General features: G+C 42.0%; 2 protein-coding genes across 10 annotated transcripts in view; one reads left to right on the top strand and one right to left on the bottom strand.

Moving 5' to 3' along the window:
* Positions 1 to 14,954, bottom strand: part of CDKL5 (cyclin dependent kinase like 5) — a 250,077-nt gene extending 235,123 nt beyond the window's left edge. The window contains exon 1 of the mRNA XM_079910152.1: positions 14,721 to 14,954. The gene's annotated coding sequence lies outside the window, so the exon portion shown is untranslated. The remainder of the gene's footprint in view (positions 1 to 14,720) is intronic.
* Positions 1 to 25,434, top strand: part of SCML2 (Scm polycomb group protein like 2) — a 108,860-nt gene that overhangs the window by 6,971 nt on the left and 76,455 nt on the right. Inside the window, exon 1 of one of the 9 annotated variants that reach the window (XM_079910156.1) lies at positions 14,352 to 14,433. The exons of 4 other annotated variants lie outside the window; for them this stretch is intronic. The gene's annotated coding sequence lies outside the window, so the exon portion shown is untranslated. Of the gene's footprint in view, positions 1 to 14,351; positions 14,456 to 17,286; positions 17,377 to 18,217; positions 18,273 to 18,314; positions 19,469 to 25,434 lie in introns of those variants that run through there. 4 more of the 9 variants (XM_079910155.1, XM_079910158.1, XM_079910157.1 and 1 more) reach the window with 4 other exon arrangements.

Genomic DNA, 25,434 nt, shown 5'->3' with positions numbered 1-25,434 from the left:
CGCCTGGGAGACTTGTTAAAAATGAAGATTCTTGGGACTTCCCTTGTGGTCCAGTGGTTGACTCTGCACTCCCAGGACTTCCCTGGTGGAGCAGTAGTTAAGAATCCGCCTGCCAATGCAGGGGACAAGGGTTCGATCCCTGGTCCAGGAAGATCCCACGTGCTGTGGAGCAACTAAGCCAGTGCGCCACAACTACGGAGCCTGAGCTCTAGAGCCCTCGAGCCACAACTACTGAAGCCCGCGTGCCTAGAGCCCGTGCTCGGCAACAAAAGAAGCCACCACAATGAGAAGCCCACGCAGCGCAACGAAGAGTAGCCCCCGCTCACCACAACTAGAGAAAGCCTGCGTGCAGCAATGAAGACCCAAAGCAACCAAAAATAAATAAATAAAATAAATTAATTAAAAAAAATGGAGATTCTGATTCAGTGCATTTGGTGTGGGGCATGGATTCTGTCTTTTCAACAAGTTCTCAGAATTCCCTGGCTGTCCAGTGGTTAAGACTCCACGCTTCCATTGCAGGGGGCGCTGGTTTGATCCCTGGTTGAGGAACTAAGATCCCACATGCTGCTCGGTGCAGCCAAAAAATTAAAAAAAAGAAAAAGACAAACAAGCTCTCACATGCTGAAGCTGCTGGCCCACCTTTTGAGTAATAAGGATTTAGAATAACTCAGTTCAATAGAATTTTCTTTGAGATGGAAATGTTCTGCACTATCCAGTATGACATCCGCTAGCCACATGTAGTTATACAGCACTTGAAAGGAGGCTAGTGTGACTGAGGGACTGCATTTTTAATTTTATTTCATTTTAATTAGTTTAATTCAAAATAGCTACACGTGATTTGAAAAAGGATACATGTATATGTATAACTGAATCATTTTGCAGTACACCTGAAACTAATACAACATTGTTAATCGACTATGTTCCAATATAAAATAAAAATTTTAAAAAATAGCTACATGTGGCTAGTGACTACCATATTGGAAACCAGATTTAGAACAAACGTCCTTCAGGATAACTTGCAGAAAGAACTCTAGAATCATTTCAGGTTAGTAAGTTATACTGGTGTGTCAAACCTTTGACTTAGAAATCAGCGTTCTCATGTGGTCAAAACTGCGGGTGTATATTATTTTTGGAAGCCTCAATAGAATCATGTTCTCTTTGAGTATGCTTTCTAGGAAATTATTATTTATGTCATCCTCTGCAATTTGGCTACTAAAGTTTGCTTCTCATTTACAAAGTTTTCCAAAGTCACTAATATTTGAGAAAGGGAATTAGGATAACTCATTTATTGAAATATTTGTTGTTGAAAAATATCCCCTTAAAATAATCCTGAAAGTCCAATTCAGAAATAGTAAAACATATTTGGGACTGTTGGCAACTCTATTTACCAAGGATTTAAAATACTTAAGGTTGTTCACACCAAAAAACATTTGCAGTCATTTCCTTAGAGAGACGGCCAAAAAGCTGGCCCATCCTGCACTGCCAAAACGTTTTATGAAAGTTCTGAGCTTGCCTGTTATTTGTGGAAACTTGCTAGCAAATGGGTAGACGACAAGGACCTGATTGTTCATGATACTAAACCTTTAACGTGTTGTGTCGTGCTTTGGAAGTTCGTGGACTTAGGCTTGGTATTTTTTTTCCCCCTTTCCTAGCCGACACTATATAATAAAAAAGGTTTGCACACTGTGGGTTTACACAAAGCAACCCACAAAACCACAACTTTCCATCTTCTTTTCTCAAGCACCTGGGTTGAGGTCCCCAGCACTAGAGGGGAGAAGAGAGGCCATTGAGAGTGCTATGCTGTTAGAGGTCTGCAGGACCCTGGGCTTTAAACCATGTGGTTGACTGGCTCCCTCCCTCCAGATGCCTAGAGGCATGGTTTGGAAAGACAACTTGCTGGGAATGTGTGAAGGAGAGTTTGGTGGAAATTTCCAAAAGCTAGGAGCTAAGGAACTTCTTTAAGAAAAGGAGGAAAATATTCTCTGAGTGAATTTCATGTTGGCTTGTCTGATTTCACTGTGTCCTATATTCAAAGTTTACAAGATTTTGTATGAGGGGTTATTTTTATTCATTTACATAAACACAGGTAAGAGTCCATTTGCTTAACAAGTGAATAAATACCGGTTGGTGCCTATAATTGGTGTGTTAACTTCACTGATAGCTCTTAACATTAAGATCCTTCTTTACTTGTCTGCAGATTGTATGCATCTAGCACATGGTCTGCATGTAGTAGGCTCAGTAAATACTTCCTTCCTGAATGAGGACTGAATGTCCCCAGGGTATCGTGCAGATGGATTACAATGCCAGATACTGGCTTTAGACCAGCCCGAGAGGGGCTTATGGCCGGCTGGTGGGGTTGTTTTCCATTCACTTTAGAGTCTGGTGCACTTTAAATCAGTCCCAGTCCCAGAAAGGAGCAGAGCCAAATTTAACCCACGTCCCCTGACTCCCCATGCTTTCTCTAATACCCTCATGATAGACCCTGTTTGGAAATCACGTACCTTTGGAATAGAGATACTGCTATAAAACCTGTCTAGAATGTTTGAATTGTGGTTATGTCTTTCTGAATTCAAGCCTTTGAATGCCCAAGTGTCCATAGTATTGCCTTTTATTCTTTCCATCAGTTTGCTCATTAACTCAACATTGCTGTTGCTATTGTTCTCCATTTTTAAAAATCCTTCCTAAATCTTGATGAGAGATTGTGTGGATTCCAAAACATTCTTTTTTTTTTTTTTTTTTGCGGTATGCGGGCCTCTCACTGTTGTGGCCTCTCCCGTTGCGGAGCACAGGCTCCGGACGTGCAGGCTCGGCGGCCATGGCTCCCGGGCCCAGCCGCTCCGTGGCATGTGGGATCTTCCCGGACCAGGGCACGAACCCGTGTCCCCTGCATCGGCAGGCAGGCTCTCAACCACTGCGCCACCAGGAAAGCCCCCCAAAGCATTCTTAACTTACCCTGTTATTTCAAAGGAATAAATTTATATATTCTTAAAGGGTAAGCCTTTGTTTTTGAGTTTCTGTAATGTGTTTTGGGAAGCCAGGATTTTTCCTTCTTTCTTTTTTTTTTTTTTTTAGTAAGTTTATTTATTTATTTATTTTTGGCTGCATTGGGTCTTCATTGCTGCGTGCAGGCTTTCCCTAGTTGTGGCGAGCAGGGGCCACTCTTCGCTGCAGTGCGTGGGCCTCTCATTGCGGTGGCTTCTCTTGTTGCAGAGCACGGGCTCTAGGAGCACTGGCTTCAGTAGTTGTGGCGCACGGGCTTAGTTGCTCTGCGGCATGTGGAATCCTCCTGGACCAGGGCTCGAACCCGTGTCCCCTGCATTGGCAGGCGGATTCTCAACCACTGCGCCACCAGGGAGGTACCCAGAATTTTTCAACTATCAAATTGCAAGGGGAAAAAAAAATAGAGAGATGGAGAAGCGACCTATAGATGAAAAGGGACTCCAAAGTCTTACCATCCAAACTTGTGGATCTTACTTGCATCCTTGTTTTTTTTTTTTTCTAAAGCTGTGGAAGAAGTATGATACTTTATGGGATAGTTGGAAATTTGAACAGGGAGTGGATATTTGATGATATTAAGAAACTATTTCTAATTGCTTAGCTCATTGTGTTATTGTGGTAGACAGGATAATGCCTTTCTCCAAAGATGTCCACATCCTAATCCCTGGAGCCTGTGAATGTGTGGCAAAAGGGACTTTGCAGATGTGGTTAAGTTAATGATCTTGTATGGGGAAATTATTTTGGATTATCCGGTGTGCCCAGTGTAATCACAGGGTCCTTATGAAGGAAAGAGGCAGGGCAGGAGAGTCAGAGTCAGAGGAGATGTGACAATGGAAGCAAAGGTCAGAGTGAGAGAGATTTGAAGATGTTGTACTGCTGGCTTTGAAGATGGAGGAAGCAACTGTAAACCGAAGAATGCAGGTGGTGTCTAGAAGCTGGAAAAGGCAAGGGAACTGATAGTCCTATAGGGCTTCCAAAAGAAACACAGCCCTGCTTACTCATTTTGGACTTAGACCTCCGGAACTGTAAGATAACAAACTTCTGTTGTTTTAAGTTGCTAAGTTTGTGGTAATTTGTTATAGCTGCAATAGAATACTGATGCAGTTATGTTATACAAAGAGTCATCTTTTAGAGATATATAATGAAATGTTTACAAAATAAATATGATGTCTAGAATTTGTTTCAAAATAATAGAGGATGGGGGAGATCGGAGAGGGGTGTGGATGAGGTAGGATTGGCCATAATCATTGGGGCTGAGTGATGGGTGCATAGGGTCCATTACACTATTCTACTTTTGTGTATTTTAAAAATTAAACACATTCACACACACAAGAAAAAAAGTAGTTAAGTGTAAGTGTTATGACCTAAAAGACTTCCAAAGACCTAGGTTGGTGTAATCCAAGCTGGACTTACCTAGGGATGGTAACATAGCCAGAGTAAAAGTATTATCAGGATGGGAAGTGAAAGGGGCCATTCAAGCTGGTGCTGGGACAGGAGGCTGGCCCAGAAAAACAGGGGCTGGAAGGGAAAGAATGGTGGGAGGCCCCAGGGAAGTGGAAGAGTTAAATCCCCAGACATCCATATGCACAAAGGAACAGAAATGCAATTAATTGAACCAGTCAAGGAACAAAGAACATTCCATGCTTCACAGGGCAAAAAATGATTCGTGCTATCTCTTAGGCTTCCAGTCACCTTGGCCTTTGAAGGTAGGCAGGTGACCACTTCTATTCACCACGTTCCTGCTTCTCTTGAAGCCAGACTCTCCTAATTATACTCTTCCTTTCGTCAGATGCCATTGCCTGCTTTTCCACTATTGCTTATGTTAGTTTGCCTTTCTACTTTTTCAATCAAACTCTCTTGGTAGTTGGCTTTATTTTTTGCTTGTTTGTTTTTGGCCAGGAAGAAGTAAATAGCAAACGAAACCCAGCTGCCCAAATCTATGGACTACATGGAACCCAAAGGGCCTCTAAGTGTTTGTCTTCCCAACCACTGTGTTGGTTTACAAATCTGTATTTAGACCAGAGGACCCAAAATGGAAGAAGGGTCAATAGTTTACCTACAGAGTACCCATTGCAGGTATGAAGTGAAACCTGCCCTTGACTTTGAATAAAGCAAAGCTTTCACTATCAAGATAACTAAAGTTTAACATAATTGGAGGCCAAACTACTGCCTTAATTAAAGAGAATTCATCATAAGAAGGAGAAGGAGAAAATAATTGGAAGACAAATTACAATAGCTTTAATAAAAAAGAACAGCTTGTGGGAAAGAGGGGGACAGTGAAGTTGTCTGCAACGCTTGCTAAGAATGAGGGTGATGTTTCAACAATACAGATGAATCTTGGGGGCAAAACGTTAAGTCAAGAAACTGATCCATAATGATAGTGTAGTGTAACTGAGCAGGCCTTCCTGGGACAGGCCTTCCCCCATATCCTCTGCTTTAGCTCCTCTCTGAAGTACCTAGATAATAATAGTTGATGCAAATTTCCTGAGTTGTTTTGCAGATGTGAAGACCTCCCCCCCCCCCCCCCCCCCCCCCCGCATCAAATGGAAGAACTACTTGTTGACCATGGGCACAGAGCCCCAGGCCTCCTAGAGCCTAAGGACTGATAATGTGAACCCCTGTGACAAGACCCTGCTGCCTCACCATCAGCCAATCAGGGAATTGTGCACAAGCTGATCATGTACCCTGCGACCCCCGCCCCACCCTCTTCTGGCCTTGAAAAATGCTTTGCCGAAACCCTACGGGGAGCTCGAGGCTTTTCGGGGCATGAGCCACCTTGTCTCCTTGCATTGCCTGGCAATAAACCTTTCTCTTTCTCTGCTCCAAACTCTGACGTTTCAGTTTGTTTGCCCTCACTGTGCGTCGGGCACACGAACTTGCCTTAACAATGGAAGTCAGAATAATGGTTACTTGGAGGCAAGGAAGGGGATATTCTTTTTTTTTTTGGAAGGGGATATTCTTGACTGGAAGGAGTCATAAGATTTTATGGCATGCTGGAAATCCCTATACCTTGATGTCAGTGTGAGTACATCGGTGCATACACATGTAAAAATTAATCAAGTTGTACATTTATGATATGTGTACTTTATTGAATGTAGCTTAAAGCTCAATTGAAAAAAAGCCAAGAAGGAGAGCACACTTGTTGAAGTGGCCTTGTAAGGTGGTCAGTCTGGCTTGCTGGCTGCCTGCTCTGTTGCTCTGGTCCTCATCCTCCTCCCTGTGACCATAAAAGCCTAATTGCTCTGACAGTTCCCAGCCTCCGCCCACTCCAGCCCATGCTCTCCGGGGCTGCTGATGGATGGCCAGTGATGTCCTGCCAGCGCATGCCCATCTCGGCTGCTCTCACAGAGGTCAGGCTTCCATTAGGAGAGGGGAGCAGAGCCCTCAGCACTGTGGCAACAGCTAGAGGGGTTGCAGGGATCTGCAACTCTCTTTCTACAACTACCCGGCTTAATAACCTTCAATAGCTCCCCATCCACCCACTGAATAAGGTTCAAACACCTTAGCATGGCACTTAAAGTCATCTCTAAATTGACCCCTTCTTATTTTGTTCAGCCCAATGAACCTTTTGAACCTTTCCCTCTTCAAAGACCATGCAGTGACTTTTCATTACTTTGCACATATGTTGTTCCCTATGATCTTGTTTGCCTGCTTGGCAAACTCTGTGTTCTTCCCCTCTAAGTTCAAATGTCATCTCTTTTACCCTCTTAAGAAATAGGGGGAACACATGGAGTACTATTTGGCAATAAAAAGGAATGAAGTATTGATGTGCAGTAGATGAATCTCAAAATAATTTTACTCAGCGAAAGAAGTTAGAATCATATAGTATGTGCTTTTTTTGTCTATGCAAAATTGTTGAAAATTAACTTACAATGATAGAAAGCAGATAAATGGCTACAGGAACAACTTGTTAGTGGTAAAGGGAGGGAATGGCAATGGTGGATGGTAAGAGAGGCAGGGAGAGGCAGAAGAAAGGGATTACCAAAAGAAGGGAGGGGTGACAGATGTGTTATCTTGATTGTGGCAATGTTTTCATAGTAGCAAACATACCAAAACTTATCAAATTGTATCCTTTATATATGTGCAGTTTGTATGTTAATTGTACCTCAACAAAACTTGAAACAATAACAATAACTCTGCTTAACTATTAAAAAAAAAGAAATAGGGGGGACTTTCCTGGTGGTTCAGTGGTAAAGAATCTGCCTTCCAATGCAGGGGAAGCAGGTTCGATCCTTGGTCGGGGAACTAAGATCCCACATGTTGCGGGGCAACTAAGCCCGCGCACCACAACTGGAGAGAAGCTTGTGCGTCGCAATTATAGAAGCCCGCATGCCGCAACAAAAGATCCTGCATGCCGCAATTAAGACCTGACGCAGCCAAAAAAAAAAAAAAAAAAAAAAAGAAATAGGCATATGGGGAACTAGTAATTGTGGAATGTTTATTATCAAACAGACAGCATTTAGGTGCTTTCCACACATTATCTTCTTTAACCTTCACTCTAAGACAATATCTCCAAGTTGTTTTATCCACAGTATTATAGTGACTTGTTTACAATATAACAGGCTGTAAAAATCCTTAGGTGCTATAGACACAGTGCCTCGGGTTCATAAGTTCTCAAAAGGCTTACAGAAATATCTGAAACCCCTACCCTATCCTCTCAATTGCTCTGCTCGAAATATGAGAATAAAACCATTTCAATAATGGTCCAAGCGGGAACAGAAGGTACAGTCATATATGATTTTGAAGAGCATTGAATGAATTATTTAAAGAAGTATGGGTAGGTTTAGGGGAACTAACAAGGGATGCTGAGGTTGCCCAGGGATTAGTAAAAACTGGAAGCTGGAAGCTGTACCTGCTCCTCCCCTTCCTGAGGACCCAGTGAGAACCAGCCCTGAAAGGGGAGCCACTGCCACTACTGCCAGACTGCGGTCCCAGGCAGGAAGGGAGTGGGGAAGAACTCCTCCCCGCCTCCGCCACCCGCTTCAGTCACACTTGCCATTGGCCAGACCAGCTGACAAAAGAGCCAGCACTACTGAAGTAACTCCCCAGGGACAAAGAAGGGTGAAAATGCATGGGGGGGTGATGGCTCAAATGGAGAATAACCAGCACAAAAAGTGTAAAATCAGAACGAATAAATGTTTTAATTAAATGTCCGAAGGACATTATGTCAGTTGGTCAGCTGCAATTCCATTCATCTAGTTATACAGGATTATATGGTACATCAAAAAATGTTCTTTTAAAGACGTTGAAACAACCCCCCCCGCCCCCGCCCCCGCCACTTTTTCTGGACTCTGGGTGTAAACTGGAGTGTTCAGTTTGTCATACTCATTTTGGTATCCCCACCTCCATAAAACAAGCACTCAATAAATGTTTGGTTTTTGAATGAAGGACAGAGTGAATGTAATAATGGCCAAGTGTAGTGTATAATGTTTATTGAGGTTATGCCACTTTTCACAACATATAAAATATTTGACATGGCCAAAGTCAGCTTAGATCTCATATGTTTTGTTGGTAAAAGATGAATTTATGTTTTTTAAAAAGTGTGCAGATCCATTAAGGGAAGACCATGTGGTTTTCTGATAGATTTGAGAAGCACTTTCTCATCTGTGGAGTGTGGCAGATAAGTGAGGCATGGAAAGATTCTAAAGAAATCTAGTTAGTGGATGATAGACTAGGAACTCAAGACAAGGGCTCAGACCTCCTGATGCGATTCTGTCCTTTGACAAGACATAGCCTTTCTGTTAGACTGGCTTCTCTCTCTTCATGTCACAGACTTCACCTCTTGATATTTTTCCAAGGAAGTTACTATTTTGAAGTTAGAAAAAGAGGTTTATTTTAACTACCAATAACAATTCTAAAAACAACTTATATCTTACTGATATGTGCTCTTAAGTTTATTTATTTATTCATTTATTTATTTATGGCTGTGTTGGGTCTTCGTTGCTGCACGTGGGCTTTCTCGAGTTGCAGCAAGCGGGGGCTACTCTGTGTTGTGGTGCGCGGGCTTCTCATTGTGGTGGCTTCTGGTTTTCTTTTTTGAATTTTTATTTCTTATACAGCAGGTTCTTATTAGTTATCCATTTTATACATATTAGTGTATATATGTCAATCCCAATCTCACAGTTCATCGCACCACCCCCCCTCCCCCCGATGCCGGGCCACTTTCTCCCTTGGTGTCCATACGTTTGTTCTCTACATCTGTGTCTCTATTTCTGCCCTACAATCTGGTTCATTTGTACCATTTTTCTAGGTTCCACATATATGCGTTAATATACGATACTTGTTTTTCTCTTTCTGACTTACTTCACTCTGTATGACAGTCTCTAGATCCATCCACGTCTCTACAAATGGCCCAATTTCGTTCCTTTTTATGGCTGAGTAATATTCCATTGTATATATGTACCACATCTTCTTATCCATTCGTCTGTTGATGGACATTTAGGTTGCTTCCGTGACCTGGCTATTGTAAATAGTGCTGTAATGAACATTGGGGTGCATGTGTCTTTTTGAATTACGGTTTTCTCTGGGTATATGCCCAGTAGTGGGATTGCTGGGTCATATGGTAGTTCTATTTGTAGTTTTTTAAGGAACCTCCATACTGTTCTCCATAGTGGCTGTATCAATTTACATTCTAACCAACAGTGCAATAGGGTTCCCTATTCTCTACACCCTCTCCAGCATTTGTTGTTTGTAGATTTTCTGATGATGTCCATTCTAACTGGTGTGAGGTGCGGTGGCTTCTCTTGTTACAGAGCACGGCCTCTAGGTGCACGGGCTTCAGTAGTTGCAGCACGCAGGCTCAGTAGTTGTGGCACGCAGGGTCAGTAGTTGCGGCATGTAAGCTCTAGATCACAGGCTCAGTAGTTGTGGCTCACAGGCTTAGTTGCTCCACAGCATGTGGGATCTTCCCGGACCAGGGCTTGAACCCGTGTCCCTTGCATTGGCAGGCGGATTCCCAACCACTGTGCCACCAGGGAAGCCCAGTCTCCTCATTTTCATGTTATCTAGGCAAAATTAATTAAACATCATAATAGTAGGAATTCATTCATCCATTCATCTATTCACTCATTCAACTTGGTATTTACCAAGTTCCTACTGTGTGCAAGATGCTTCCATGTAATGTAAAAGAAACAGTGATGTTTCAAACTATGCTAACATCATTAAAAAGCAGTCTTGAGTTTATTTTGGCAAAGGGGGAAAAAGCAAGGTATAAGTAAATAAAAGAAATTTTATTGAATGTTTATATACATAATCTATGACGAAAGCATATGATTGATGACAAAGATGGAAGGGATAGTTAGGAGAGTTTCAAGTATATGTTCAGAAGCTGATTCTGCCACTTATTTGCTGTGTAATATTCAATTTCCTCGTCTGTAAAATGGGAATAAGGGTACCTACCTCATAAGAACTCTGTGAAAGAACATTATGAATATTGAAAATTATGTAACTAAAGAGGCTAGCATGATTCTCAGCACATGGTAGGTGCTCAATAGATGGTAGCTCTTATCATTATCAATAACTCATATTTAATATAACAAGGAGACACTTCTATAAATGCTTAGGTGAACAGAGTCATTGAGAAGATGTTCTAATATAGATAATGTGAATTACATTTTTAGAATAAGGGCTTCAGTAATTTCATGGGAAATATGGGAAAGAAATATGGGAAGTAGACAAGGCGTCCCTGAGACAGGCAATTTACAATCAGAGTAGTATTTGTACAACTTAAGAAAAGGTCTATACATGTAAAAGAGGCATAAATGATAACTCAAATCTTTCATAGAATGTAGAGATGACTTTCAAATATTTCCATTGCAACCAGATTAGAAAGACAATGGCCAGTAATTAAAAATTTGACACCCCCCCCCACCGTAGCCCATACTAAGGGTTTGCTAAGATTAAACTTAAACCTGTTTAATTTCTTTCTGTTAAAGGTACCTTTCTGGCTCTTAAAAACATTTTCGAACCTTCATCTTAGACCATTTCAACATTCCCTCCTATGTGCTATATGTTATACAACTGATGGACCAAATCTCTCTTTAATATTTGCACATCAATGGGTTAGTTTTTCTATTTTTGCCTTCAAGTTTTCTTGAATTTTGCATTAACATTTACTTACTCATTTTTTTTAACATCTTTATTGGGGTATAATTGCTTTACAATGGTGTGTTAGTTTCTGCTTTATAACAAAGTGAATCAGTTATACATATACATATGTTCCCATATCTCTTCCCTCTTGCGTCTCCCTCCCTCCCACCCTCCCTATCCCACCCCTCCAGGCTGTCACAAAGCACCGAGCCAATATCCCTGTGCCATGCGGCTGCTTCCCACTAGCTATCTACCTTACTATGTTTGTTAGTGTGTATATGTCCATGACTCTCTCTCGCCCCGTCACAGCTCACCCTTCCCCCTCCCCATAACCTCAAGTCCGTTCTCTAGGAGGTCTGCGTCTTTATTCCTGCCTTACCCCTAGGTTCTTCATGACATTTTTTTTTCTTAAATTCCATATATATGTGTTAGCATATGGTATTTGTCTTTTTCTTTCTGACTTACTTCACTGTGTATGACAGACTCTAGGTCTATCCACCTCATTACAAATAGCTCAATTTCGTTTCTTTTTATGGCTGAGTAATATTCCATTGTATATGTGTGCCACATCTTCTTTATCCATTCATCCGATGATGGGCACTTAGGTTGTTTCCATCTCCGGGCTATTGTAAATAGAGCTGCAATGAACATTTTGGTACATGACTCTTTTTGAATTTCGGTTTTCTCAGGGTATATGCCCAGTAGTGGGATTGCTGGGTCATATGGTAGTTCTATTTGTAGTTTTTTAAGGAACCTCCATACTGTTCTCCATAGTGGCTGAACCAATTCACATTCCCACCAGCAGTGCAAGAGTGTTCCCTTTTCTCCACACCCTCTCCAGCATTTATTGTTTCTAGATTTTTTGATGATGGCCATTCTGACTGGTGTGAGATGATATCTCATTGTAGTTTTGATTTGCATTTCTCTAATGATTAATGATGTTGAGCATTCTTTCATGTGTTTGTTGGCAGTCTGTATATCTTCTTTGGAGAAATGTCTATTAGGTCTTCTGCCCATTTTTGGATTGGATTGTTTGTTTTTTTGTTATTGAGCTGCATGAGCTGCTTGTAAAATCTGGAGATTAATCCTTTGTCAGTTGCTTCATTTGCAAATATTTTCTCCCATTCTGAGGGTTGTCTTTTGGTCTTGTTTATGGTTTCCTTTGCTGTGCAAAAGCTTTGAAGTTTCATTAGGTCCCATTTGTTTATTTTTGTTTTTATTTCCATTACTCTAGGAGGTGGGTCAGAAAGGATCTTGCTGTGATGTATGTCATAGAGTGTTCTGCCTATGTTTTCCTCTAAGAGTTTGATAGTTTCTGGCCTTACATTTAGGTCCTTAATCCATTTTGAGCTTATTTTTGTGTATGGTGTTAGGGAGTGATCTAATCTCATACTTTTACATGTAGCTGTCCAGTTTTCCCAGCACCACTTATTGAAGAGGCTGTCCTTTCTCCACTGTACATTCCTGCCACCTTTATCAAAGATAAGGTGTCCATATGTGCATGGGTTTATCTCTGGGCTTTCTATCCTGTTCCATTGATCTATCTTTCTGTTTTTGTGCCAGTACCATACTGCCTTGATTACTGTAGCTTTGTAGTATAGTCTGAAGTCAGGGAGCCTGATTCCTCCAGCTCCTTTTTTCATTCTCAAGATTGCTTTGGCTATTCGGGGTCTTTTGTGTTTCCATACAAATTGTGAAATTTTTTGTTCTAGTTCTGTGAAAAATGCCAGTGGTAGTTTGATAGGGATTGCATTGAATCTATAGATTGCTTTGGGTAGTAGAGTCATTTTCACAATGTTGATTCTTCCAATCCAAGAACATGGTATATCTCTCCATCTATTTGTATCGTCTTTAATTTCTTTCATCAGTGTCTTATAATTTTCTGCATACAGGTCTTTTGTCTCCTTAGGTAAGTTTATTCCTAGATATTTTATTCTTTTTGTTGCAATGGTAAATGGGAGTGTTTTCTTGATTTCCTACTTGTCATTTTTAAAGGATGCAAGAACAACTAGAGCAATTTGATCTTGTGCCATTCGCCAGTGTTCAGATACAATAGAAAATACTTTAATTTGGCCCTTGTTTAGCATTGCAAAAGTTGTGCCGTATGAAAATAATTTTATTCTGCATTGTAGAAAATGGCTATATTCCGCGGGTTTTTTTTTTTAATTTTAGGTTCCGATTTCCGAGTTATGATTTAAAAAATACTCATGTCCTATATACTAAGTTAAGCAGATCACGGATGCAAAACCTCCATCCGACTTTTGAAAAGAGTTGTAGAGAGAGAGAAGGCCTGCCAATGGTTTACTTTTGGCTAACACAGCATGTTGTATTATTTTTCAAACAAAAGTTTTAAATCTGCCTATACCCAACCTAACAATGAAGAATGGGATGTTTTTCTCTGGATTTCTGTTTGCCACATTTTGTGCGGAGAGATTTCTTTTGGAGCTATTTTTACGCCCTCCCCCTCCCCCCTGGTGCGACCTCCACCTGCGCAACCGCTTGGTCCGGGGCGAGGGGGATAGGGCAGAGGAGACCCCAAAATGCACTCTCGAAGACGCTCCCGAGCACGCTCCCGAGCACCCTGAAACCTGTGAGCAAATTATTTTACTCTCCAGGTTAATCTAGTTCCCGTTATCTCAAACCAGGGTTTAGAGGAACAACTAAATCCGGAATGTGGAGCTGGAGGGGAATGCGTGGCAAAAACCCACGGGAAAAAGAGAAAAGCTGTTTCAAGAACTATGCTGCAACCCGCGAAGGAATGGCTTTTCTCAAGCTGCTCTAACTAGCTGCTTTTTCCGTGCTCATCGAACTTGCTTGAGTTCTTAGGGAAGCGCCTGCCTTTTCGGTGCGTGGCGAGGGTGGGCGGTGGCCGAGAGTCGAAGTCGATGGCCAAGGGAAGCGAGTTCCCCTTGGATGAAACTTGACGCGGACCCTGGGTTCCCAATTGGGGGCCCACCACGGTCTTGGGTGCATGGGCTGCGACTGGCTTTTTTTTTTTTTTTTTTTTTTTTTTTTGGCGGGAGGGCAGATTGGGGCGGGGGGAGGATGAGGGAGAACTGCCTAGGGCTTTCCCCGAGCCGCAAAGTCTCATCGCTCGCCACCGCCCGCGCGGGCTTCCGGCTGAGCCCCGGGCTCGAGCCCCGCACGCGGCCGAGGTCAGAGGGCAAGCTTGCGGCAACCCCAGGGCACGCGGGCAGCGGGGCGGGGGGCGGGGCAGCGGTGGCGGTTGCGGGGCATGCGCGGCTCCGCGCGCGGCTTCTCAAACATGGCGGCGGCGGCGTGAAGACCTGTACCGGCTCGCTGGACCAGTGTGACAGAATTTCCCTCTTTTCGCCGACGAGACTCGAGGTGCGTGGCGACTCCAGGCCCCGTGAGTACCGGAGAGGCGCAGCTGTGGCGTCTGGGCTCCGGCCGTTGTCTGCGGGCGGGTGGGAGTCCTCGGCGGCGCGTCTCCCGCGCGGAACGCCCCCTCACCGCCCCGCGGGGTCCGGCCCGAGCTCGGCCCCGCACTCCGGTCACCCACTCTCGGTGGCCTCACCCTCGAGGTCAGAGCTCCCCTGCCCCTCGGCGGCCTCATCCCCAAGGCCGGGGCTCCCCTGCCCCATGTAGCGCTTTCCGCGACGCCCCTCACTCACCCGGGGCCCGGTCGCTGGACACCGGCCCATCCCGCCCGCGGCGTTCGGGTGCCGGGCCTCTCTTCCCCAGTCGTCCCCTTACCCGAATCTGGGACAGCACTCTCCAGAGCATCCTCCGGCCGTGGATGGGGCCGGGCTGGGGTCTCGGGACAGCGCGGGTGGGCGGCGGGGCTGAGGAGTAGGGATGACTTTGCGTGGTCTGGGCTGAAACGCGCCCGGGAGCCTTCCGGGGACTTGTGAGATAACTTTTGGAGTTTGGAGGTAAAACGTCAGTGCGGAAGGATGCGCCTGTGGCCGAGCGCGGGCTCGGGTCCCGGTGTCAGGTGTCCGTTGGACTCGCGGCCCGGGGCTCCGGGCGGTTGGGTGGGGGGCAGCGCCGGTGGCTCGCCCTCGGGGGAGAAGCGGGGCGGGAAGGCGTGGCCCGCCCTGGGGGTGGGGTGCGGGTGGCAGTGGGGGCCGGAGAGCCGGGCTCCAGCTCTCCCCAGGAGCGGAGAGGCGGCCGCCGTGCACTTGCGGCATGAGTGGGTCAAAGGACCACTGTTGCCTTCACTTTGAGATACCGTTCTCGCTTTTTCCACCTGGATATTGGTTGTGCTACACCCTAGTGTGAATCGCCAGGGGAAGAGCGAGTAGACGAATTTAATAGATTTTGCGTCTTGAGGTTATACGTTGCTTTGAGGGCTGAGCTGAAAATTCGCGCCGCCTTCCCCTCGCCCCCCCCCCCAATGTTAGGGCAGCACAGGTATTTAGTTACAGGTTCCCGTTTAAGGTCTTGATTTTTTTTAAAAGAGGTTTTAATACGTTTGTCGTTCATTATAAAGTGTGATTTACAATTTGGTGTTAGCCTCTTCTTTGAAGAATTAGAAGATTAACATTTATGACGTACCTATAAGGTGACTTTAGGACAGACATCTCTAAAAGTGAATGGGTCGGTTTGGAGGGGAAAACTGAGGCAGGGAAAGTGAATACTTCCTTCTGATCATGTGATTTGCGAAATTATTGGAGATGGTTTTCTTCCTGAAAACAACTGCAGATGCTGCTGCATTTTTAATGCTCCCAGAGCTATTCATATTTCTAGTTTGGGGAAAGAGTATTATAAGATGTATAACATTTATGGAGTACAACTTCCTATGACAAGCAGTTGTATTATAACGATAGTTCATAGACTCATATTTAATTTTTCTCAGTAACACTGCTTGGCAATGTTCTTCAGTAATGACAGTTCTGCCTCTCTTGCCATTCTTTTTTTAAATTACGCGTTAAATAATGTATTTCCAAGGATGAACGTTCTTTCACTATGTTTGTGGTTTTGTATATTTAATGGCAGGAATGTGAAAATAGCTTTTGGAATTGAGTCCAATTGGGATTTTGAGAAAAGTTTGAGTTCTCACCTGATGCCTTGTATTTGTTTGGCTATGTCTTTATCCATATTCTTCAAAACAGTCGGATAGAATTTTTTATTTTTAATTTATTTTATTTATATATTTTTGGCCGTGTTGGGTCTTCGTTGCTGCGCACAGGCTTTCTCTATTTGCAGCGAGCGGGGGCTACTCTTCGTTGAGGTGCGCGGGCTTCTCATTGCGGTGGCTTCTCGTTGCGGAGCACGGGCTCTAGAGCGCAGGCTCAGTAGTTGAGGCACACGGGCTTAGTTGCTCCACGGCATGTGGGATCTTTCTGGGCCAGGGCTCGAACCCGTGTCCTCTGCATTGGCAGGCGGATTCTTAACCACTGCACCACCAGGGAAGCCCCTGGAGTCACTCTTCAAGAGGTGGTGTTTCTCATGAGGCAGTTGGTCAGTCTTTTTGATTTATGCTTCAGTCAACACATTTTTATTAGCTATCTGTGCTGCCTGTAGTATGGGGTTCAGTTCAACCTACTGCTATGTGTGCTGGTTTCTGGGGTGTTTAAGGCTTCCCATTAGTAGTTTATTCCTGAAAATTTCAAGGTTATAGTTAAGAAAATCAATACGAATGTAGAACAAGTAGTCCTCTTATTTCAATGGCAAATTCAGGGAGTCAATGTTTTGGTCATAATTCTCTAAACAAAATTTGAGTGGAACTATGAATTATTTCTGACTTATGTGATATTAACTTTGTGCCTTTTTGTTATGATTATGTTGATATAAAGATATATTTTTATGAGAGATTGTTTTCTGGGTCAAACAGGTAACATACTGGTTAGGCTTGAGAGAGAAAATGAATTACTGGTATAAATTGAAATCAGTATGGGCTCTGGATAGTGAGTTTTTAATGCTAAGTAACTTTACTTCTATGACCAAGAAGTTTAGGCTGTAACAAGATATGAACTGATAATTTAGAGCACTTTCTGTTTTCAGAACGTTTCAGAAATCTCTCTGAGCTAAAAAATAACAAGGGTTATGATGGTCAGCTTTAAGCCAGATGTGACTCTCATTTTCTTTTGGGTTTGTTCCTTTTTAGCTGCCTGCCTGTTCCTCCCAGATGCTTCCTATCGCCCCTCTTCCTGCCCCTGTTCCCTTTGCTGTTGGTGTCTGTTTCCGCATCAGTGAAATGGTCAGGGTAATCCTGCACTCTCTCACTGAGAAATAATTGATGATAGTAAAGTGCCTTGAGAAGACTGAGTAAATGCCAAATTTTTTGAATGAAAATGATGTAGCCCTTTTTTCCACTTAAGGAAGGTCCAAATCCCAATTTTAGTTTGAGCTCTTGCAGGGTGGGGAGAAAGGGAGGGAGGAGGAAAACTTCACTTGAATATTTTACTGCCCCTCTGTTTGGGTTAATAGAAATGACTGTTGGAACTTTGGTAACTGGAACACTGGAGGATGCAAAGGATCCTCTGCTATTTGAGTTATTAGTCACCTCTAGTTTTTTTTTTTTTTTTGCCAGGTTACTCTGCTGCTTTTTTTCCCTTTAGGCCAGGGCAATTTTCATTCCAGTTGTGAATGGAAATCTGAGGTCATGTTCTCTATTAGGTCACCTCCCTGGGAGTCTCATTGTCTCCTCCTAGTAATATTCCTGGTTTTTAGGATGTATAAGATATGAACAAAGTGAACTCTGCTAACCATCAACGTTAGAGCCATGAGGCTATGGTATGAATATTGGTCTGCCATTGCCAGATATTTTGTACTTTGGAGTGAGCAAATCAAGTGCCCCTAAGAATTTAAGGAACATTATTAGTGTCTGAAAATTACTATATAATATCTTAGAATTTGAAGTGATTGATGATTTCAGGAACCAAAGATGTGGAAATTTTGAAAATGGCAAATGTTGGTCATTTTGAAAGGAAAAGTTTACCCTTCCTTGGCTTGGAGTCTTTTTTTGTTTTTGGCTGTGTTGGGTCTTAGTTGCTGCGCGCGGGCTTTCTCTAGTTGCCGAGGGCTTCTCATTGCGGTGGCTTCTCTTGTTGTGGAGCATGGGCTGTAGGGCGCGCGGACTCCAGTAGTTGTGGTGCGTGGGCTCAGTAGTTGTGGCTCATGGGCTTGGTTGCTCCGCGGCATGTGGGATCTTCCCGGACCAGGGCTCGAACCCGTGTCCCCTGCATTGGCAGGCAGATTCTTAACCACTGCGCCACCAGGTAAGTCCCGTCTTGGAGTCTTAATCTTTATAATCCTTTCGTCTTGGGGAAATAAATAAGAGAAACCACTGCTCTTAGATTAAAATAGGTTGGTATAATTTAGTGATAAGTTTTCCAGGCTCTAACTAATTTGAGCTTTGGTTACTCTAAGAGTAGAAATGACTTTACTGTAGCGATAACGTCTCATTTTTTAAAAAATAGCAGAGGTGACCTTTTTTTTTTTTTTTTGCGGTACGCGGGCCTCTCACTGCTGTGGCCTCTCCCGTTGCGGAGCACAGGCTCCGGACGCGCAGGCTCAGCGGCCATGGCTCACGGGCCTAGCCGCTCCGCGGCATGTGGGATCTTCCTGGACCGGGGCACGAACTGGTGTCCCCTGCATCGGCAGGCGGACTCTCAACCACTGCGCCACCAGGGAAGCCCGAGGTGACCATTCTTAAAGCATGATAACTTTAGAAAATTTCAGAAACCATCTAAGATTTGAAATATGCATATGTTGTTTGGTTTTCACGAGTAAGGCGTTTTTGCTTATTTTGTCTTTACGTTGTCTAATAAGTAAACCTTGGCTACCTTAGAAATAATAATACTTGTGATTTTTATGCTAAATGATTTCTACTAAACATATATTCCTAAACCTTTCTCTTACTTTTATTTTTTAGGCATGTGATGGAAAGGTTTTAGCTTAAGAAATGAGAATATCTTACTGTGTTAACAGTGAAAGATTTGAGGCTCCTATAAGCAGTTTATATGATGGTGCTGTTCAACTGAATTTCATACTTGTCTGACATAGACTAGGTGAATTCATTATTTAACCAAGGAGTTAAAAAAAAAAAAGATAAGCTTTGTATGAGTAATGAGCTGGGAAACATTTGAAGGTAGAGAGCATTTGACTACCTACTACTTGTGACCTGTGTTTATGGCTGTGGCTCTGCCCCTTCCTAAGTTTATAGGAGCAAATTGTTGTAAGAGCGGAAAGAGAGTACCCACCTTTTGTGGTAACATGCCATTGTAAACTTCTGGAGGGACAGGTATATTGCAATTTTAGGGCATATTTTGAGGATGCTTTCTTTTCTCAGGGGAAAGGTGGTGGAACTCTCTTCGCTTTTTGGGTTTAGAATACATATTTGATTTTTCTCGACCTCTGTTTCTCATAAGGATTAACTGGTGTTGAATTCCAGACAAACAGCTCCGTTTGCTTGGTATGTACCTTGTAACCTTGACATAGTCTTTTAAGCAAATGTATTGACAAACTTCTTTTAGTTTTAAATTAAGCAGTGAGTGAATCACATGCTTATTTTCTGCAGTTCTCTTGCCTCTCTGAATACAGTTGTAAACTTGTGCCCTTTGCTGTGAAACTGCCTTTTTTTTTTTCTTTTGAAAGATGTTAAGTATAATTTGGAGTGTTTTCCAGTATACTTTAAAGTTATTTGAAAAGTAATGTTCATTATTCTCTTTATTTTTTATTAATTTGGTAGAGTTTCATAAATCTGTTCAAATGAACTACATTGTCTTTGATGGTTACTAAAAGAATTAAACTATAGTACTCAATAATTTAAATACCTTTGTATATTGCTTGGCTTTAGATTAGAAACTCTGATTTGAGATTTTTTTGTGCTGAGGTTTTGAGAGGTTGTAGAAATGTTTAAATGGGTAATTTACTGACACCTGCCTCATGTTTTAAGCATTGTCAGGGATGTTTAGTTTTCTGGTCACTTCAGATTGTGGTTTATTGCATGCTTTTCTGTAATCTGTTGTCTAGCAGGGATTGTTGTTGTCATCATTTCCATTATTTCTTGTAGGGCCAGTGTTAGAAACTATAAATCTAGACTGCTGTGATAATAGGAACAGGCTGTAACCTGACCCAGTTCTTTTGTCAAAATGTCGCACCGGAGAGCTGCCTGTGGTAAATTGACATGCCCTGCTATTAACTTCAGTCCTCTGCAAATGTCGGTGGGCAACAGGTCTTTGGGCAATTAGCCTGTGGCCGTGCTTTAAAACCTTAGGAATTTACAACTATAAACTGGGATTTTGGCAACCCTTGACTTTTTTCATTTATCTGTTTTCTGAATGACTCACTTCTTAACTAAATGCATAGCATTCACATATATTGTTTAAAAATTGTAAGGGATTAATTATTTAACTTGGAGACTATAATTTATTTATTTGGCTGCTTTGGGTCTTCATTGCTGTGCGCAGGGTTTCTCTGGTTGCGGCGAGCGGGGGCTACTCTTCGTTGAGGTGCGCGGGCTTCTTATTGCAGTGGCTTCTTGTTGCAGAGCACGGGCTATAGGCGCGTGGGCTTCAGTAGTTGTGGCACACGGGCTCAGTAGTTGTGGCATGCGGGCTCTAGAGTGCAGGCTCAGTAGTTGTAGTGCAGGCTCAGTAGTTGTGGTGCATGGGCTTAGTTGCTCCGCGGCATGTGGGATCTTTCTGGGCCAGGGCTCGAACCCGTGTCCCCTGCATTGGCAGGTGGATTCTTAACCACTGAGCCACCAGGGAAGCCCTGGAGACTATAATTTGTTAGATAAATTAAAATTTTTTTAAAATAGTTGTTTTCTTCTTGGGTTTGCTTTAACACAGAAAAAGATTAATTTCTAAGTCGTTGGGGGTAGACTTTACTGAAGCATAAGTAAGTTGCTCCTCCAGAAGGCTTGATTTGATACATCCTCACTACTAAAAATGTTCATTCTTTTAAAAAAATATTTATATTTATTTATTTGGCTGCACTGGGTCTTAGTTGCGGTGTGCGGGATCTTTTAGTTGCAGCATGTAGGATCTAGTTCCCTGACCAGGGATTGAACCTCGGTCTCCTGCATTAGGAGCGCAGAGTCTTAACCACTGGACCACCAGGGAAGTCCCTAAAAATGTTCATTCTTAATATTGACTACTCACAGTTCAGAGATGGGATCTTAATTTTACAAGTAATTACAACATTAGAATTTAGATTTTTTCTGATTATATTTATAAATATATCAGAAAATGGGGAAATTTGAATACTAAGTAAATAGAGTAGATGCTTGTGAAATCTTAAAATGATGAATCATGTCCAATTCAACAAGTTATGTATAGCTGTGCAATGGATATCCTACAGGTGTCCCTCTGTATCTGTGGGGTATTGGTTCCAGGACCCCCTCGGATACCAAAACCTATGGGTGCTCAAGTCCCTTATATAAAATGCGTTAGCACATTCGGCCCTCTGTATCTGTGGGTTCTACATCCATGGATACTGAGAGCCAACTGTATACACTTCTGTAAACCTGTTAAGATAATCATCTTACCAGGATCAAATTTTTAGTTAGAAGAGCCAGCTTCTCTTTGTCAAAGGAAAACATATAGCTATAATATATTTCAATTAAGTCAAGTGCTTTTGCATTTAGGTATAAATGTGAAGTACTTCTTGAAATGAAAGTAATAAACTATTTTCAAGTCAAAATGAAAAACTTAAAGGTGTTATTTTATGCAGTTAATTTAGACTTCTCTATCATTTTCTTGCATATTGACTGAGCAATAAAGAACTTTTTTGTTTGTTTTTCAAATTTGAAAACAGTGTCTTTATAACAAGATAGACTAAAAAAGAAAAAAGTTCTACCTGTGCTATTTCATCAATAGTTTGTGGTGAATTATGTGTGTGTATAACTTCAGTCACTTCTTTCAACCTTTTCTTTAAAACTACCAGCAGACATATATGTAAACCTCTTTTAGCCTTGAAACTTCTTATACTGTTGATTATGCTCAAGGGGATATAATGAAATATTTTTGCAGTTAAATTATTTTGTGTGTAGGGACTGTGTCTTTTCCTTTTTTTGTGAATATTGGTTTAAAGCGCATATTTTAGTTCAAACTGCTATGTAGTTGCAATTTATAAACTGAATTCTGGTACAGCATAGTATATCTAGATCTTCTCCCTGGAAAAATGGCTGTAATAATAACACATTTGTACTGGGGCCTGTCTTTTTGAGACTTCAAACATCCTAGAAATCAAATTCAGAGTAAGAAAAATGAAGGTGTATTAGATGTTGGGAAGGAGGGAGATGTGGGGACTGGGGGACTATCTCATATCTCACAGAACTTTCTCCTTGGCCCACCGATCTAGATTTGTGGGTAAACTAAGACAGCAGAGTAGACATTGCAGAAAAGAATGGAGAACAATGACAGCCAAAAGAAAACCTCACCAAAATTATTTTTAAAAACCACAATGTTCTGGGACTATATGGTTTAGGTATAAATATACTGTAGCACAACAGATTTACTCATTTTGCAAACATTTTGGGGGCCGTACTATGTGATAGACATGGTGGATAGACACTGCAGAATACAAAGGTGAACCAGACATAATACTGCCCCCAAAAGCTTATCTAGTAGGGGAGATAAGGCATGCACAGAAACACAACAGAAGCAATTTTAGCATAATGGCTTAGCATTCATGGACCTAGGTTTAAATCCAGCTGGGTAATAATTGTACAGGTCTTTGAGCTTCAACATCTTTAACTTTCAAATGGCCATTAATAACAGTATTAACCCTACAGGCTTGTAATAGGCTTTAGATAAGAAAAATGACTATAAAGGCCCTAGTTGGGTACCAGACATTTAGCAAGAGGTCAGTAAGTGACAGCTCTTAGTATTTATTATTACCACTGCCAGCACCACCATCAGTAGACCCCAGGGACCATAATCTTTATTTTCTCCTGCCTTCAAGGATCCATTCTGTGCAGGGTACATGGTGTGTATGTCTCCTTACTTCTCCCTTTCAAAGCTTGAACAGTGTATTGTATCCCTGTCTTTTGGTGTCTGACAAACTTAGGTTTGAATCATTTTTCTTTCACTACCAGCTTTCCGAGCTTCTAGAATCAACAGAACTTGGTAACTGATAAGATATTGGGCAAAGGAGGAGGGGACTCAAAGATGACTTCTAATTCAGAAAAATTGGGAGTTTGTGATGTCTAGAATAGGAAGCAGAGGAAGAGGAGCTCATTTTGGAGGACAAAAGAGTTTTGTTTTTTTGTTTTTCTGTTTTCTGGCCGTGCTACTCGGCTTGTGGGATCTTAGTTCCCCAACCAGGGATTGAATCCAGGCCCCCTGCAGTGGAAGCGTGGAGTCCTAACCACTGGACCACCACGTAATTCCCGAGTTTGATTTTTAAAAATATGTAGTATGTGAGGAGTTGTGAGGCATTCAGACTGATGTTCATTTGGCTAGAGTAGAAATTTTGGAGAGAGATTGGGACTAGAGGTGCTGATATAGGAGTTATGCACATAGGGATGTTGCATGAACCGTGGAATAGAACGAGATTCTAAAAATTTGTAGAATATAGAGGAAGAGACTGAGTGACTACAGAAGATCAATGGCTGGGACAGAAGGAGGAAGTAGACACAAAGAGATAATAGAGGTAGGACCACCAGGTCCTACCTACATATGAGGCTCAGAGAGGAGCGGTGTCTAAGATGAGGGTTGACGGATCTATCACAGAGGGTTCCTGAAATGTCAAGGGGAAGTAGGACTGAAACACTGTAATTGGGTTTGTTGTCTGGGGGGTAATTGGGGCCTTGGAAAGCAGTTATAGAAGTGAGGAGGTAGAGGCCAGATTGCAGGAAGTGAGGTAGCCCAGCAACTCTTTGTGTTATGGGTGTTATCATTATATTTATTACCCAAAACCCTGGTTATCAGGAAACAGTAGTCTGGTAAATGTATAATATAGTTGAGAATTTTTCTACACCGATAAAAAATTCAGTGTTGTCTCAATTTAAGGTCACTTTACTCTTTCAAAAAATGTGGATTTTAATGTCTGTCAAATGGGAGGTTGAGTGAACAAGTGAATAATGAATGCTTAAATTTGGACTTTATTCTCACCTATGGGACTTCTGTCTGACACATATGGCAGCAAACCTTGCTGTTGCTGAGGGAACAAATTTATTGTTTTCAGTTTAGCATCTGTATTTTGTTTATTTTTATATTCTCTCAGGTTGAGATTCTGTAATTCCATCCATTTTATAACATCTGACTAATGGCCTGAAGTCGAAAAGGGCCCTGGGAAATTTCTTGCTAGTTCCTGTCCTTGTCAAAATGTTGCCCCTTATTGACTCTTCAGGTAGTGGTCTCTAATTAGAGACTCAAGGTGTATTACTTCATCTTCAAAACAAAACGCAATGGAAAGGCAAAAAGAAAAAAAAAAGCAAACAAATAATGGAAGAGCCCTGTAATCTTAGAATTATGGACCCATTAACTTGCTAAATAGTCCTTTAAAACTGTCTTTCTCAAAAAAAATTGTAGAATTTTCTCCAGAATCAGATAAGAGCAATAGGAGTTTTAGGTTTAATAATTTCACTTTAATCAGTGTTTTACATTGTTTAATCATACTGAGAAAATGTTTTAAAACAATGCAAGACTTTCAAAGCATTTGTTGATCTATTATCAGCCCTTACTTCTGTTATAAGATACAATCTGCAAAACAAATGGTTTTGTAAAAGACCCCAGTCTATCTATCCTTGTTCAAAGCCTGCTGGATACAACTACTAGGTTTAGTGTAACTGTGGTCTTGTGGTAAAGGAAATAAATGTCAATGTCAGACACTATAACCTACTACATTTTTGGGCTTATACTTGAATTTTTGGATTTATTTTTTAAAATATTTTTGAGCACAGTGGATGTGCCAAGAGCTGTTATGTGATTCAAACACACAGTACCAGGTAATCTTTATTATTATTATTTTAAAATATTTATTTATTTATTTGGCTGCGTCAGGTCTTCGTTCCGGCATGTGGGATCTTCGTTGCGGTGTGCCGGGATCTAGTTTTCCTGATCTAACCCGGGCTGCCTGCGTTGGGAGCGTGGAGTTTTAACTGCTGGACCACCAGGGAAGTCCCTGGATTTTTTTTTTTTTTTAATGCAGTGAAGTTGCTCCTTATATACATTTAGTGAAACATTCTCTTAGTGCTGGCAAAAATAAAACAAAGCTTTTAATTTTTCTCTCCCATGTAACATGGAGAACTACTTTGGGGGTCTTATTTGAGTTTTTCTTGAAGTGCTGAGGCAGTTCAAAGTATATTGAGAGCAAAGCTAAGCTTTTCTCTAGTTTCTTCTGCAGACCACCATTGTGGAAATGAGGTACGTCTTTATTTCTAAAAGGTCAGGCTCCTAATATTTTCCAGAAAGGTAATAGCTGTGCTGT

The sequence above is a fragment of the Stenella coeruleoalba genome, assembly GCF_951394435.1.
Source record: "Stenella coeruleoalba genome assembly, chromosome: X".
Classification (NCBI taxonomy): domain Eukaryota; kingdom Metazoa; phylum Chordata; class Mammalia; order Artiodactyla; family Delphinidae; genus Stenella; species Stenella coeruleoalba.
This window is presented reverse-complemented; position numbering and strand designations above follow the sequence as displayed.